General features: G+C 39.5%; 1 non-coding gene across 1 annotated transcript; it reads right to left on the bottom strand.

Annotated features, from left to right (window-relative positions):
* Nucleotides 1–2,957: 2,957 nt before the first annotated feature.
* Nucleotides 2,958–3,063, bottom strand: LOC140851868 (small nucleolar RNA R71). The gene has a single exon (XR_012134625.1). It is a non-coding gene; the product is annotated as a small nucleolar RNA R71 (small nucleolar RNA).
* Between the last annotated feature and the right edge of the window lie 15,220 nt (nucleotides 3,064–18,283).

The raw sequence follows: 18,283 nt of genomic DNA, 5'->3' as shown, positions 1-18,283 counted from the left end.
GATGGATGAAGATAGTCAGATTAAGTGCTATGTGCTAGCATCTATGTCAAACGAGTTGCAAAGCCAGCACGTGCATATGCCCACTACCCGGGCCATGATTACTCACCTACAAGAGTTGTATGGTGAGCAGAGCCATACTGCATGCTTCGAAGTATCCAAAAGACTCTTCAACCTGAAGATGTGCAAAGGGCAGTTGTCCATGAGTACTGTATGACAGTGATCAAAGACATTGAGGAGCTTGGAAAGCTTAGTGATAAACACTTAATGTAAGTCATTTAAAGCAGAAAATCATATTTAATTTATTTTATTTATTAAGAATTTGATGCTTCTTTTTATGTTTTACAGGAAAGATGATCGCCGATACAAAGAGTCCGATTTATAGATCAAAAAGACTCAAGTTTGAAAAAATTTGGACTTAAAATAAAATTAAAATAAAAGAAAGATGCATCCGGTATTATAGAAAATGAAGATACTATGCAAGGAATCCAAAAGGATATAAATGTCATTGTAAAGAAACAAAAGTTTCTTTTTGGTATGTGAAAAGATTGGTTTCACATGAATTCAAAGGCTGCCTGGGTGCGCGCGTGAATGTGGGCAGCGTGAACACACGGGACGCGGCGTGGACGTGCGGAACGGGCACGGGCGTGGACGCGGGACGGGTGCTGACGCGGGTGTGGGCGCACTGCAGACAAGTTCAAAATAAGAAAAAAAATAATATTTAGAAATGTTTTGAAAGATTTGTATTTTTTTTTAGTCCCACATCGAAAAATCATGTAAAACTCCTCCCTCCTATCACCTATAAAAAGACTTTTGTACTCTCATTAGAGGGGGAGCCCAGAAATTCTTCTAGAGCCTTGCATAGAGGAATAGAAAGGGACTACTTCATGAGCAGCTAGGCTAGCAGTCTCGGGAGTGGAGAAGAAATTTTGTAATGACACAGAGATGGTCTATTGTTCTAAACTTTCCTGTATTTCTTTATATGCAATAAAGATTATGCTTTTTATTTAAATTGTCATGAGTTCTTTATTTGCTCCCTATCATATGCTTTTATTTATGCTTTCTTGTTAGATTAATATTAGGAACAACTTTTACTTTTCGGAGATGCGTCGTGATCTATGGATACGGGGCGTGCCGAGGAAAGAAGAGTTGGTTACCTAGTACTTTTTGGAGATGCACCGTGATCTACGGGTATGGAGCGTGCCGAGGAAAGACAGGTATTTTTTCTAAGATTAATCACATCTATTTAGTTAAAAAAGAGATACAATTTTGCTAGTGCAAATTAATTCAAAACTCCCGAGCTCTTTATTTTTTAATTACCTCAATTTTACGATAATTTATTTTCTAAATCAAAAACAACGCTTCTTTCTTTTACCTTGCAATCTCAACTTAGCCCAAGGTCCCTGAGGATACGATCTCGACTCATCCTACCTACGTAGTGAGTAGAGTTATTTTTGGTGCTATCAACGACTACGCATCAAATTTTGGCGTCGTTGCCGGGGATCTTGGTACGGTTGAATTAAAAAAAAAAATTGAAATTTTTTTTTATAAAAAAAAAAATACTTTTCAATTTTTATTTCTCATTTTAATTTTTTTTCAGTGCTTTCTAGCTAGATAATCTTATTTACATAATTACAGAATTATCTTGCATAACTAATTTACTACTTAGGAATTTTGCTGCTTAGAATAATTTGCTACTTTTCATAGCCAGTGATTTATTGCTTTTTAGACTTAATCACTTAAATTTATTTTCTTGCAAAACTAAAAAAAAAAAGAAGCCACTGATATTTCATAACACTTAACTAAAATAGCGTAACCTCAAATATAAAAATTTCTAACCTGATTGGACACCTTGTTTCCTTGCATTGCATCTCCATAATTAATCTTAAGGGCAAAACCCATTAACTAGATAAGGTGGGGATTTGATCACCCTTCTTTGGCCCACAAATCACTCCCTTGCATTTGCATAACCTAGACCTTAATTTAAAATCAACTAGACGTCAGCCCTAGGAATTTCGAGCTCAATAGGATAAGAAGCTCTAGAGTTGAACCGAGTGCGGATTGATTAATTGCTCGGTGTCTAAGGCAAGTGGTTAAAGAAAGTGGTTTTCAATTGGTTCCGTTGACTGACCTGGCCAACTCAGTTGGTGTCTAAGAAAAGCAACGAGCAGGAAACCTCCCACATCTTACGCTTACCTGGCCGAGTCAGTTAGTCAGTCTTGAGCTTGGAGTGCTCAAAGGCGGTCTTGAAAGTTAGGAGCTATCTAGATCTAAGTTAACCTTAGGATAGAGAGTTTATGATTGTTTAAGTTGATTGCAATTAACATCTAAACATTAATTAATTTCTCCCTTTTCATAGATTTAAGATTCTTAGGTTCTTCTCTTTAGATTTTCTTCATTCTTTTCTCACTTTATTATAAAAATATATATTATAAAAAAAAATAATAATAATTTTGTGTGTGCTCTACAGTATAATTGTAAGGTGTATGCTTGGCCGTAGATCGTTACGATCAGAAATCCAACCTTTTGATCTAGAAATAGAAAGAACCCTTAGAGCCAACAGACATAAAAAGATGGACCGAAATCAGGAGAATGATCCACCCAAGCAATTGAAGGAGTACTTTACTCCTTCCACATATACCTACTCTCCTTGTATTCAAGTGCCCCCTGTGGAGGCCACTCAATATGAAATTAAGTCCAGTATAATCCAAATGTTACCTTCATTTTATGGACTTAGTAATGAAGACCCTTATAAACATCTTGAAGAATTTCTTGAGATATGCTCAACTGTCAAAATTCACAACTTCTCCGATGATGCTCTTAGGTTGAAATTATTCCCTTTTTCACTTAAGGACAAAGCCAAATACTGGCTACATACTTTGGATTCCATGACTATATCAACCTGGGACCAGCTGCAAGGAGAGTTTCTCAAGAAATATTTTCCCATAGGAAAAACTAATCAAATAAGGAAAGCCATAACTAGTTTTTCCCAATTAGATGGAGAAATATTTCATGAAACATGGGAGAGATTAAAAGACCTTATTAGAAAATGTCCCCACCATGCTGTACCCAAGTAGCAGTTAATCCAATATTTTTATGATGGGCTCTCTGAAAGACATCGACAAATGGTCGATGCATCATGCGGTGGGACATTTATGCTGAAAAGTGAGGATGAGGCATGGCAACTGTTTGAAATTTTAAGTGAAAATTCATTACATCATATGTCTGCCTCTATTAGAGATAAACCCATGTTAAACTCAAAAAGAGGTGGAATATATGAAGTAGGAAATGCCATAGATATCCATCAAAAGGTAGATGAACTGTCCCAAAAATTAGATCGTCTTCTAAACACTGGACAATCCCCGATTTCACCTAATCCAATCCAAGAAGTTTGTGCATTGTGTGCAAGTCTGAACCATTTTGTTAGTGAATGCCCAGCCGCACCCCAATTTCCTGAGTTTGTGCACGAGCAGGTTCAGCAAGTCCAACAAGCTCGCAGACCAGGAAACGATCCATATTCGAACACTTATAACCCCAGCTGGAGAAACCATCCAAATTTTTCCTGGAGACCACAACCAGTGGTTGGTTCTGCCACACCTCCACCTCAATATCAAGATCCAACATATAGGCATGGACCATACCATCAATTTCAAAATGTTCCTCAACCGTCTACTACTGGTCACAGCTCAGCTTTTGAGAAAAAAGTCCTGAAAGCACTAGCAAGATTAGAAGTCAACACTCAGACCCTTAACTCCCACACACAATCCATTGCTAAGCTAGAGACCCAAATAGGTCAACTAGCAACTGCATTCAGTAGGAGGGAAGGAGGAAAATTACCTAGCCAACCAGAGAGCAACCCAAGAGGGCAATTTGTGATTGAGAGTTCTAATACCCCAGAAGCTTTTTCTGAACATGCCAAATCAATCATGACTTTGAGAAGTGGAAAGGTCATTGAACACACTAGTAAAACCAATGAGACCGACCCTAAATCTTTAACCGAATCCAAATCACCCAAGAACAAAGAGGACCTGAAAATAGAGAAGGAACCAACTGCACCAGAATCATCTTACTTGCCTAAAGCCCCATTTTTGGATGCCCTGAAAGCCCCTATTCCTGCAGATAAGAAGGGAGGAAAACTCGATGAGATGTTGGAATTGTTTAAGCAAGTCCAAATTAATCTTTCCCTTCTAGACGCAATCAAACAGGTCCCTGCTTATGCCAAATTTTTGAAGGATTTGTGCACCCAAAAACATAAATCTAGATCATAAATCCCAAAGAAAGTACGTCTCACTGAACAGGCTAGTTCTGTCTTCCAGCATGCCACTCCTCCAAAGCTTAAGGACCCAGGAGCCCCCATCATTTTCTGTGTTATAGGAGATTATCACATTGAAAAAGCTCTTCTGGATTTAGGGGCAAGTGTGAATCTTTTACCTAGTTCGGTGTATGAACTTTTTGGATTTAGAGAACTGAAACCCACATCAGTCACACTGCAGTTAGCCGACAGATCAATTAAGGAACCACGTGGAATGCTTGAGGATGTCTTGGTTAAGGTAGATGAGTTTTACTTTCCAGTTGATTTTCTGATTCTCGATATGGAATTAAGTGGCAACCCCAGACAAATTCCCATTATCTTAGGACGACCCTTCTTAGCTACGGCAAATGCATGCATTAATTGTAGGACAGGAGTCATGGACGTATCGTTTGGGAATAAGAAACTAAGACTGAATGTGTTTGGTGATTCCCAAGGACCATCAATGGATAGTTGCTTCGAAGTAGATACACTAGAAGATATTATAGAAGATGCAACACCCATAATTCTAGCACCAGACCCCTTAGATACTTGCTTGGCTCACTTTGGAGTTGGTGACTTTGAGGAATATAGGAAAGAAGTTAACATCTTGTTAGATACACCACATGATAAAACCACTCCTCCATGGACAATCAAGTATGAGCCATTGCCCACATTAGCCAGTACACCAATAGTCCCATCTTTAGAATCGCCACCTACGTTAGAATTGAAACCTCTTCCTGCTACGCTTAAGTATGTATTTCTAGGACTCAATGACACCCTCCCGGCAATCATTGCATCAGACTTGACCCCTAATCAGGAAGCACAATTGGTTGGTATTCTGAAAGAACATAAAGAGGCTATCGGTTGGTCCATTGCCGATTTAAAAGAAATTGACCCCTCCATTTGCATGCACCATATTCATTTTGAGAAAAATACCAAACTCCATCGAGATATGCAGAGGAGATTGAACCCAAACATGCGTGAAGTAGTAAAGAAAGAGGTGGTAAAGTGGTTAGATGCTGGAATCATCTACCCCATATCCGATAGTAAATGGGTCAGTCCCACTCAAGTAGTACCTAAGAAATCTGGTATTACTGTGGTGGAGAACGAAGAAGGTGAACTACTTCCAACTCGCATATCATCTGGATGGCGAGTATGCATAGATTATAGAAAACTGAATGCCATTACTAGGAAGGATCATTTTCCATTGCCCTTCATCGATCAAATTCTAGAACGGTTAGCAGGACAAAGTTTCTATGTTTTCTTGATGGTTATTCAGGGTACAATCAAGTACCTGTATTTTCGGATGATCAAGAAAAGAATACCTTCACCTGCCCCTATGGCACTTTCGCTTTTCGGCGTATGCCATTCGGGCTTTGCAATGCACCCGTTACATTTCAACGGTGCATACTGGCCATTTTTTCGGATATGGTGGACAAATGTCTTGAAGTTTTTATGGATGATTTTTCTGTGTTTGGAACCACCTTTGAGGATTGTCTCCATAATCTTTCCAAAGTTCTTAAATGGTGTATGGAGACAAATCTTGTCCTAAGTTGGGAAAAGAGCCATTTCATGGTGTGGAAAGGAATTGTATTAGGACATATTATTTCTGAAAAAGGGATCGAGGTAGATAAAGCCAAAGTTGAGGTTATTTCAAAACTATCACCCCCTACTTCGATCCGACAAATACGATCTTTCTTAGGTCATGCCAGATTTTATAGATGCTTCATCAAAGACTTTAGCAAGATTTCAAGACCCTTGTGCAATCTGTTGGCCAAGGATACACCATTTGTCTTTATGAAGACTGTTTGAAAGCGTTCAACACATTACGAACAGCCCTGACAACAGCACCCATAATAAAACCCCCTGACTGGTCCATTCCATTTGAGATTATGTGTGATGCCTCTGACTTTGCAATAGGTGCCGTCTTAGGCCAAAAAATCAATAAGGAGCCACATGTGATCTATTATGCTAGCAAGACTCTTTCCAATGCTCAATTAAACTACACCACAACAGAAAAAGAGCTACTAGCAGTAGTGTTTGCCCTTGAAAAATTTTGCTCATATTTGTTAGGGTCTAAGTGTTGGGAAATGTGTCCCAAAAAGCCAATCGTCAAGCTGTTGACGGTGGAGCAACCAAGTATTGTAATTGATTTGTTAATAAATAAAATATATTTGGCATTTTCATCATAAGCTTTCATCTTCTAATGAACTCCGTTGTTATGATGAAGTCCTTAGGACTATTTAGATTCGATAAAGAGAGGATTTATCGATTAGTCCTTAAAACTGTTCACGACCAAATGATAGGCTGTTAATAAGGACGACAGCTTCTATCAAGCATAGGTCGCTGTAGGCCATATGGGTTGGTTGTCCTCTTAACCAAGGAGTGTGGAGACACTGGTATGGCATACAGGTGAGATGTAAGGGTACATCATCATTGAACGTGACCAACTCCAGAGCATTCTGCTGTCGAGAATGTCTCTGATGGGATATAGGTATAAGTGTCCATAGACTTGAGATCGCCTCAGTGACTTGCAAGCAACTCACTGTGCTTTGGTACTGGACTAACTGAATTTCTAATTCAGGGACGGAAGGCTTCTGGGCACAGTCAAGTACTTGCGAAGTCAGAGTGTGATCGAGATGGGATTGACCACTCCAAGAGTTGGAGAAGAATGAGTCGCTGTATTTCAATTTAGCAAAACCTTGGCCAGGGTAATCCATCAGATGGATTTGATATTTTGAAATACAATGTGGACAACCTGATCAGAGTTGACAGTTGAGCTCTGGGGTGTCCTATATCATTTTGGTCAAGGGGATGAATTATATGAAAACTATATCCGCATGGGTTCTAAGGATGTTGTTCTACACATTCGACCTATCCGGTCGTCGGGTATCATTGCTAGATGGTCACTTCGATTGGTATAGGAATTTATTCCTATGCTACCGGCTTAGGTTCGGACCTATGAGGTCACACACATTAGAGTTCATGATCCGATCGGATGGTTGATCAACGATTAAGAATCGTTCTAGGGTTAAATGATCAATACGATTGACATTTAACCCAGTACAAGTGTTACAGGAGGATCGATTAGCAATTTGATTGCTAATTGGCTTAATTTGATTAAGCCAATGGGCTGAGATTAAGTCTAATTAAATATGATTTAATTAGATTTAGTTTGGGCTTGATTGGATCAAGTCCAATTGGTTTATTGGATAAGCCAAGTGCAAGGAAAGACTAGTCCTAGTTCAACTAGGACTTGGGTCAATCTAATTTCTAATTTGATTAGAAAATTAAATCAGATTTAAATCTAATTTAATCTGATTAAATTAGGTTCTTAATTAGGTCAAGACTTATTTTAATTGGGTTGATCTAATTTTGATTTGATTTGGTTTGGGAAACCAAATTAAAACAAGTTATGAGACAGAATCCTAGTAGGACTAGGATTCCACCTTGTGCCACATAAACCTTCTCCACGCCCTCTCTCTTATTCAACGCCAATCTCCACTTATTTTGTGCGACAAAAGCCCTCTCCCTGATCTCTCCCACGTTCACAAAAGGTCTCCTCTCTTCTTTCTTACATGGAAGGTGATTTGGATCAAATCTAAAAGGAATAAGTTTGGATTTTGAATTCTATGAGATAGAGTTTTAGAAATCCAAAACTCTTTCAATTTTGCACCGAATTTATCCAATTTTTTTTTGGAATTTTTGTGGATTTTAGGGTTTACATTGTACACCCTTTTCTGGTGATCCATGCACGAAAATATGGAGGAGGTGCTCAAGAGTTGGGCGTCCCTTAACTTGCCATGTTTGGATAAGCCTTGACTAGGTGTTTGACCTAGACAAGGACTCTATCATATCTCTCTATATAAGATGATTTCTTTGTGAATTTTAAGGAGAGATAGATATTTGAGAGTCTTTCTTCCATCCAAAAATCAGAGAGAAATACCTTTGGTCGTGGAGATATAAAAGATGCAAGTTTGGGTGTCTAGAGAGAAAAACGTGAAGAAGAAGAGGGTCTTCTTCTAGGGTTTTTATTTTCATATCTTTCCTCCTTCCATCTTGAGTTTCCTGAGAGCGTCTCAGATCTGAAACTCCTCCTTCTACTTTCCATCTTTGGAAGAGTCCAAATCAAGAAGAAGGAGGCACCTGATCAACCATCAAAGAAGGATCAGCGCAGTACTAGCATACTGTGCTGATTTCCTGAAGCAGGACTTCTGATCGAGATTCGTGGGCTCGTGTGGACGACTCCTAGAGGCCGGACGCATGTGCGGCTTGCAACATCATCCTTAAGCCCGGATCAGCGAGGTTAGAGCTCTAACTTGCAAGGTAATAGATCTGATCTATTATTTAATACATACATTAGATGTAGCTAGTATAGAAACATGTTGATATGATCAACATGTAGTTCATACTATATTTATATATATTTTAATTTTTGATTTAATGCTATGTAATAATCATGTAATAGGATCTTAGATCTAGGGATTTTCTGATCTTAGAAAATAAATTTTGATTTATTTTAGTCTTCCGCTGTATGATCTTGAAAAAGTTTCAAGATCTAATCCTGAAACCCTAGATCTGGTTCCAACAATTGGTATCAGAGCCTAGGTTCTTTATTACATGATTATTTATACATGCTTAGATTATTTTTTAGATTAGATCTAATTTATAATCTGATTATTAAATCTGAAATTAAAATTTTAGATCAATCACAAACTGCAAGGTTGTCCTGCTGTAAGGTTTACCCCTTACAGTGCAAAGGTTGTCCTAGTTTGTGTAGATCTATCTTTAATCATAAATTTGTTAGATATGATCTAGATTAAATTTATGATTTATTAGATTTAAAAGATATTTAAATCTGAAATAAAATCTCTTTGTTAATAATTTTTATGCAAAGAAATTATTTAAAGTTGAAATTGTTTCATTTACATGAACCTGTTTAGATTAGATCTAAAGTAGTTTCATGTTTATTTCACTTGCATCTTGATTATGAATCAAACATGCAATATGATTGGTAAAATCATATTGTAAAATTATTTTACAAATATGAAAATTATTTTTTGAAAAGCCGAACCCAACCCTCAGCCCAAAACTTAATTAAGAATTAAGAAGTTGTTTGATTAGGTTCTAGGATTGTGAATTGAAGAACCTAAGACACAAATCATAACACATTGGGTTAATGGGTTAGTGGAAATTAGGTCCATTAATTGGGTTAGACCTATGTTTAGATTAAAGATGGACTTAATTAGAGAATTGACTAAATCTAATCAATTGTTGTCTTAGATTAGGTCAAGGATTCTCTAGATCAATTACAATAGTTGTAGTTGGTCAAGTCCATGTCTTTAACGAGAACCAAATGGACTTGATTCTTGGCTAAGCGGTCTAGCACGAACTGTTAGGTTGATCTAATCGAAACTAATTAAACCAGTTGGTGTCTAAGGTAAACCAGACCGATGGTTTTTAATTGGGAGCCCGCTTACCTGGCCATTCATGATGGTGTCTAAGGCAAGTTTTGGCAGACCCTCCTACTGATCGAACTTACCTGGCCTCTTGGTGAAATTATGTTTTGATCGGATCACTTGACTATTCGAGCTGACCCATGTCAGCTAGGTAAATCAGTGTGACTGATTTAGGTGCTCCTAGACCAGCCCTTTTAATGGTCTCCCTTAAGCTGACTTGGTGAAGTCAGTGGGAGGATCATGATAAGCTGGTTCATCTGACCTCATCCTCTATATTATTTAATCCTCTAAAATTATTAGGTCCTTAAAATGATAAAGTTATGGAGATAACTGAGTCATAGCCTCCCATTAAGGTGTTTGATAATGAGTCCATGAACTCAATAATCATTGCAGACCCAAAGGCCTGGTGCTTGTTGACTAATGGAATTATCACTCATCATATGATGACTTGAAAGTGTCTCTCTAATGGTGGTTAGGTGAGCCAACCAAAGTTGGGCTTAATCATTCGTTGGTTAGATACACCAAGTATGATCATGTTAATGGTTGGACCTAACCGGATCCTTACAGTGGAGGCCAAAGCCTACTGATTAGGTTTCTGGGGCAAAATTAAAATTACTAGAAATTGTTTAGAGAAACAATTGGTTATGAACCTACCCTTAGATGTACATGGGTTGGCCAACCAAAGTTGGGCTTGTGTGCAGTCTAAGTGGATTCTAGTACCCGCTAAGGAATTAGGGTAATTCCTCGAGTTGGAGGTAGAGGCTACCAATTCGAATAAAATAGTGGGAGAAACCTTTTGATTAAAGTCCAAATCTTTAGGTTTAATGAATCAATTACTAATTAGGTTATGGTTCTCCTTTGTGCAAATATGGCCACTTCCCTATCGCTCCGATCATTGTTGGACAATGATAAGTTGGTGGGACCCAACTTCGGTAGCTGGTACCGAAAGTTGAAGATAGTCCTGGAGCATGAATGGATCCTATATGTGATAATGGATCCTGCACCTGAGGAGCCAGCTGTCAATGCACGTGGAACAGTCAGAGACACTTACCAGAAGTGGCTCAGTGACCGGACCACGGTGCGCTGTATCATGCTGGCTACTATCATGAGTGACGAGTTCAGTCGCAGATTCGAGACGGCTCAGCCAAAGGACATGCTTCAAGTGTTGGAGGATACCTTTGGCACACCCGATGACGTAGAGAGGCACAAGACTAGTTGTGCCATCTTCAACGCCAAAATACGGGATGGAGTCTCTATCACTGATCATGTATTGTACATGATCGAGCTGATGGAACGATTGAGCAAGCTCGGCTTTCCCTTGCATGAGCAGCTTGGGAAAGATGCAATACTGAACTCGCTGCCCAAGTCTTGTCTCCCATTCCTCACTCATTATAGAATGACAAAGCCTGAAGTAAACTACCATGGGTTAATGGGGTTGCTTCAGAACTTTGAGAAGGATCACCAACTCCTCAAGGAGTCGGTGAACTCAGTGAACTCAGTGGGAGGTTCATCTTCTGGTTCTCGACCCTTTGAGAAAGGAAAGAAGAACAAGAAGAAGAAAGTCAAGAAGGTGCAAGTTCAGGCTGGGACATCTGTGCAGAGCCAGACCAAAAAGATCAAGCCTGATAAGAGTCTATTCTACTGGCAAGCACCCTAGATTAGATAGTGTGTCAAATATCTACTTATGGCATTGGAGGCTAGGTCATATAAATAAGAACAGAATAAACAGGTTGACTCAAGAGGAAATTCTCAAAGTCAGTGATTGTGAATCACTTCCAACCTGTGAGTTCTGTCTTCTTGGTAAAATGACCAAGTCACCTTTTACTGGAAAAGGTGAGAGAGCTACTGAGCTCTTGGGTCTAGTACATACTGATGTATGCGGACCCATGAGCACCAGTGCTAGAGGTGGAATTTCTACTTCATAACTTTCACGGATGACCTATCCCGATATGGATATCTCTATCTGATGAAACATAAGTCGGATTCATTTGAAATGTTCAAACGATTCCGAAGTGAAGTAGAAAAACAAACTGGGAAGAGTATTAAAACTCTTCGATCTGATCGAGGAGGAGAATACCTTTCTAGTGAATTTCTCACATATCTAGGAGAGAATGGGATTCTCTCCCAATGGACTCCTCCAGGAACACCACAGCATAATGGTGTGTCTGAAAGGAGGAATCGGACTCTGTTAGACATGGTCCGATCCATGATGGGTGTTGCTAGCTTGCCGATATCCTTCTGGGGATATGCACTCGAATCGGCTTGTTATCTATTAAATAGGGTTCCAAGTAAGTCTGTAATTAAGACTCCATATGAGATATGGACGGGACGTAAGCCAGCACTTTCACACTTTAGGGTCTAGGGGTGCCCGGCTTATGTCAAACATTAGTCACAGACAAACTTGGACCTAGATCTGACAAATGCTCATTCATAGGGTACCCCAAAGAGACAAAAGGATATTTTTTCTACCATGCTGATGAACAAAAGGTGTTCGTCAGCCTTAAGGCAATCTTTTTAGAAAAGAAGTTCCTTGGTGAAGGAACCGTTGCCTCTAAGGTTGAACTTGATGAAGTTCAATAGGTAGAAGGACCGACACCAATAGCTGAACCTGAGTCGGATATGATTAGATCAGATCCGGAGCCCAATATACCTGTACCATTAAGGCGATCCGGTAGAGTACCGCGTCAGCCGGACAGATACTACGGTTTCTTGGTCCGGGACGGTGATCCCATCGAACTTGATGAGAATAATGAGGATCCGATCACCTATATGGATGCTATGCAGAGACCTGATTCCGAGAAATGGCTTGAAGCCATGAAATCCGAAATGGAGTCCATGAAGGTCAACGATGTATGGACATTGGTTGACCCACCTAAAGGGGTTAAACCCATTGGGTGTAAATGGGTCTTCAAAAGGAAGAGGGGCGCAGACGGAAAGGTGGAGACCTATAAAGCCCGTCTGGTTGCCAAGGGGTATCGTCAACGTTATGGTATTGACTATGACGAGACATTTTCTCCTGTAGCAATGCTCAAATCCATTCGGATAATACTTGCAATAGCTGCCCATCTGGATTATGAGATCTGGCAAATGGATGTAAAGACAGCCTTCCTGAATGGAGAGCTGACCGAAGAGGTGTATATGATACAACCTGAGGGGTTTACATCCACAGATGAGTCTAAGGTGTGCAAGCTTCAGAGATCCATTTATGGATTGAAGCAAGCTTCTCGGAGTTGGAACATGCATTTTGATAAGGTGATCAAAATGTATGGCTTCATTAAGAATGGAGAAGAGCCCTGCATCTATAAATGGGCAAATGGTCCAGTTGTGGTATTCCTTGTCTTGTACGTAGATGACATTCTCTTAATCGGGAATGACATCCCCGCACTACAGGGAATAAAAGTTTGGTTGTCATCACAGTTCTCAATGAAGGACTTGGGTGAAGCATCCTACATCCTAGGGATGAAGATCTATAGGGATAGATCTAAAAGGATGCTTGGGTTATCCCAGTCCATGTACATAGATACTGTGCTGAAGAGGTTCAGCATGGAGAATTCCAAGAAGGGCTATCTACCGATAGGCCATGGAATTTCTCTCTCTAAGAAGGATTGTCCGACAACTCCTGAAGAGAGAGAGCGTATGAATAGAGTCTCATATGCTTCAGCCATGGGATCTATCATGTAAGCCATGACATGTACAAGACCAGATGTGGCATACTCACTAGGAGTAGTGAGTAGATACCAATCTGATCCTGGAGAAAATCACTGGAAAGTGGTTAAAGCCATCCTTAAGTATTTGAGAAATACTAAGGACCAATGGTTGGTTTATGGCGAGTCAGATCTGAAACTTGTGAGGTTCACAGACTCCAGCTTTCAATCTGACCATGATGACAGCAGGAGTGTGTCGGGTTATATCTTTACTCTGAATGGTGGAGCCATCTGCTGGAAGAGTTCCAAGCAGCATACTGTGGCAGACTCTGTTTGTGAAGCGGAGTATATCGCAGCATCAGATGCCGCGAAGGAAGCTGTGTGGCTGAGGAATTCATCAACGAGCTCGGAGTAGCACCCTCCCTCGATGGTCCAGTCCTGCTCTACTGCGACAGCACTGGTGCCATAGCTCAGGTGAAGAAACCCAAAGCACATTAGTGGATGAAGCACATCTTGCGCCGCTTCCACCTGATCCGAGAGATCGTGGATCGAGGTGACGTCGACCTTCAGAAGATCGACGGAAAGGAGAACCTAGCCGACCCCTTCACTAAAGCCCTGGCAATAAAGGAGTTCGACAACCACAAGTCGAAGATGGGTATTAGATACTGTGCCGAGTGGCTTTAGGACAAGTGGGAGTTGTTGGGAAATGTGTCCCAAAAAGCCAATCGTCAAGCTGTTGACGGTTGAGCAACCAAGTATTGTAATTGATTTGTTAATAAATAAAATATATTTGGCATTTTCATCATAAGCTTTCATCTTCTAATGAACTCCGTTGTTATGATGAAGTCCTTAGACTATTTAGATTCGATAAAGAGAGGATTTATCGATTAGTCCTTAAAACTGTTCACGACCAAATGATAGGCTGTTAATAAGGACGACAGCTTCTATCAAGCATAGGTCGCTGTAGGCCATATGGGTTGGTTGTCCTCTTAACCAAGGAGTGTGGAGACACTGGTATGGCATACAGGTGAGATGTAAGGGTACATCATCATTGAACGTGACCAACTCCAGAGCATTCTGCTGTCGAGAATGTCTCTGATGGGATATAGGTATAAGTGTCCCTTAGACTTGAGATCGCCTCAGTGACTTGCAAGCAACTCACTGTGCTTTGGTACTGGACTATCTGAATTTCTAATTCAGGGACGGAAGGCTTCTGGGCACAGTCAAGTACTTGCAAGTCAGAGTGTGATCGAGATGGGATTGACCACTCCAAGAGTTGGAGAAGAATGAGTCGCTGTATTTCAATTTAGCAAAACCTTGGCCAGGGTAATCCATCAGATGGATTTGATATTTTGAAATACAATGTGGACAACCTGATCAGAGTTGACAGTTGAGCTCTGGGGTGTCCTATGATCATTTTGGTCAAGGGGATGAATTATATGAAAACTATATCCGCATGGGTTCTAAGGATGTTGTTCTACACATTCGACCTATCCGGTCGTCGGGTATCATTGCTAGATGGTCACTTCGATTGGTATAGGAATTTATTCTATGCTATCGGCTTAGGTTCGGACCTATGAGGTCACACACATTAGAGTTCATGATCCGATCGGATGGTTGATCAACGATTAAGAATCGTTCTAGGGTTAAATGATCAATACGATTGACATTTAACCCAGTACAAGTGTTACAGGAGGATCGATTAGCAATTTGATTGCTAATTGGCTTAATTTGATTAAGCCAATGGGCTGAGATTAAGTCTAATTAAATATGATTTAATTAGATTTAGTTTGGGCTTGATTGGATCAAGTCCAATTGGTTTATTGGATAAGCCAAGTGCAAGGAAAGACTAGTCCTAGTTCAACTAGGACTTGGGTCAATCTAATTTCTAATTTGATTAGAAAATTAAATCAGATTTAAATCTAATTTAATCTGATTAAATTAGGTTTTAATTAGGTAAGACTTATTTTAATTGGGTTGATCTAATTTTGATTTGATTTGGTTTGGGAAACCAAATTAAAACAAGTTATGAGACAGAATCCTAGTAGGACTAGGATTCCACCTTGTGCCACATAAACCTTCTCCACGCCCTCTCTCTTATTCAACGCCAATCTCCACTTATTTTGTGCGACAAAAGCCCTCTCCCTGATCTCTCCCACGTTCACAAAAGGTCTCCTTTCTTCTTTCTTACATGGAAGGTGATTTGGATCAAATCTAAAAGGAATAAGTTTGGATTTTGAATTCTATGAGATAGAGTTTTAGAAATCCAAAACTCTTTCAATTTTGCACCGAATTTATCCAAATTTTTTTTGGAATTTTCATGGATTTTAGGGTTTACATTGTAACCCTTTTCTGGTGATCCATGCATGAAAATATGGAGGAGGTGCTCAAGAGTTGGGCGTCCCTTAACTTGCCATGTTTGGATAAGCCTTGACTAGGTGTTTGACCTAGACAAGGACTCTATCATATCTCTCTATATAAGATGAGTTTATTCGTGAAATTTTAAGGAGAGATAGATATTTGACAGGTATTTCTTCCATCCAAAAATCAGAGAGAAATACCTTTGGGTCGTGGAGATATAAAAGAGCAAGTTTGGGTATCTAGAGAGAAAAACGTGAAGAAGAAGAGGGTCTTCTTCTAGGGTTTTTATTTTCATATCTTTCCTCCTTCCATCTTGAGTTTCCTGAGAGCGTCTCAGATCTGAAACTCCTCCTTCTACTTTCCATCTTTGGAAGAGTCCAAATCAAGAAGAAGGAGGCACCTGATCAACCATCAAAGAAGGATCAGCGCAGTACTAGCATACTGTGCTGATTTCCTGAAGCAGGACTTCTGATCGAGATTCGTGGGCTCGTGTGGATGATCCTAGAGGCCGGACGCATGTGCGGCTTGCAACATCATCCTTAAGCCCGATCAGCGAGGTTAGAGCGTCTAACTTGCAAGGTAATAGATCTGATCTATTATTTAATACATACATTAGATGTAGCTAGTATAGAAACATGTTGATATGATCAACATGTAGTTCATACTATATTTATATATATTTTAATTTTTGATTTAATGCTATGTAATAATCATGTAATAGGATCTTAGATCTAAGGATTTTCTGATCTTAGAAAATAAATTTTGATTTATTTTAGTCTTCCGCTGTATGATCTTGAAAAAGTTTCAAGATCTAATCCTGAAACCCTAGATCTGGTTCCAACACTAAGGTTCTAGTTTACTCTGATCATGCGGCTCTGAAACATCTCTTCTCAAAGAAAGATACTAAACCACGTTTGATCAGATGGATCCTTCTTTTACAAGAATTTGATCTGAAAATCTGAGATAAGAAGGGTTCTGAGAATGTGATAGCTGATCACATCTCCAGGATCTTAGTTGAACACACGATAGGCATAGATGAGGTCAAAAAAAAATTTCCTGACGAACAACTTTTTGCAATCTCTTCTAGCCGTCCTCCATGGTTTGCCCATATTGTCAATTACTTATCAACAGGACAAATACCTTCTCACTGGACAAAACAAGAAAAGGATCGATTTTTCTTGCAAATTAAACATTATTTCTGGGAAGACCCTGAACTATTCAAATACTGTTCTGACCAAGTTATTCGCCGTTGTGTCCCCGAGAGTGAATTCCAAAGCATTCTCACTTTTTGCCATTCTTCGGCATGTGGGGGATATTTTAGTGGAAGAAAAACTGCAGCAAAAGTACTGCAGAGTGGGTTTTATTGGCCAACGCTTTTCAAGGATGCACATGAATTTGGCCGAAGTTGTCTGCGATGTCAGCAAACAGGAAATTTATCCAAGAAGGATATGATGCCGCTGACCCCCATTTTAGTAGTAGAAATTTTCGATGTTTGGGGGATTGATTTCATGGAACCTTTTCTAGCCTCATTTGGATTTGAATATATTCTAGTGGCAGTTGATTACGTATCAAAATGGGTGGAGGCAATAGCTACACGGACTAATGATAATAAAATTGTAATTAATTTTATCCAACGAAACATCATTAGTCGATTTGGCTTCCCAAGGGTGATCATTAGTGATGGGGGGACTCATTTTACGAATAAATATTTTGAAGCATTTATGAAAAAATATAATATTTCACACAAAATGGCCACACCATATCACTCCCAAACTAATGGTCAGGTAGAGGTGTCAAATAGGGAGATTAAACATATCCTAGAAAAGACGGTTAGGCCCGATAGAAAGGATTGGTCTCTTCGCTTAGACGATGCATTATGGGCTTACCGTACTGCTTTTAAAACACCCATAGGAATGTCTCCCTATCGACTTATATTCGGAAAAGCTTGTCATTTGCTGGTGGAATTGGAACATCGTGCATTTTGGGCCATACGACAATTTAACTTTGATATAAAAATGCAGGTTCCAATAGGAGACTCCAATTAAATAAACTTGAAGAGCTACGCAATGAAGCATATGAGAGTGTCAAAATTTATAAGGCTCGAACTAAAGCATATCATGATAAATTTATTGCATGAAAAACGTTCAAGCCTAATCAAAAAGTTTGGCTCTTCAATTCTAGGTTGCGTCTGTTTCCTGAAAAACTTCGCTCACGTTGGGACGAACCTTTCATTGTAACTCAGGTATTTCCTCATGGAGCTATAGAACTCAAAAATCCTAAATAGGGAACACTTTTAAAGTGAACGATCAGCGATTGAAACCTTACATAGATGGAATTAGTGATGGAGAATTAATTGAATCTGTTGATTTAGTAGATCCAAAACTGCCATAATACTCAATTCAGTCTGGCTGAAGACGTAAAACTTAACGCTTGTTGGGAGGCAACCCAACGATTTCATATTTTTTACTTTACCGCAGCTGCAGGAATTTAGAACAAGAGCCTATTAATCAATGAAGCTATCTTCAACTTCC

This window comes from Elaeis guineensis, chromosome 9, assembly GCF_000442705.2.
Source record: "Elaeis guineensis isolate ETL-2024a chromosome 9, EG11, whole genome shotgun sequence".
Lineage (NCBI taxonomy): Eukaryota > Viridiplantae > Streptophyta > Magnoliopsida > Arecales > Arecaceae > Elaeis > Elaeis guineensis.
This window is presented reverse-complemented; position numbering and strand designations above follow the sequence as displayed.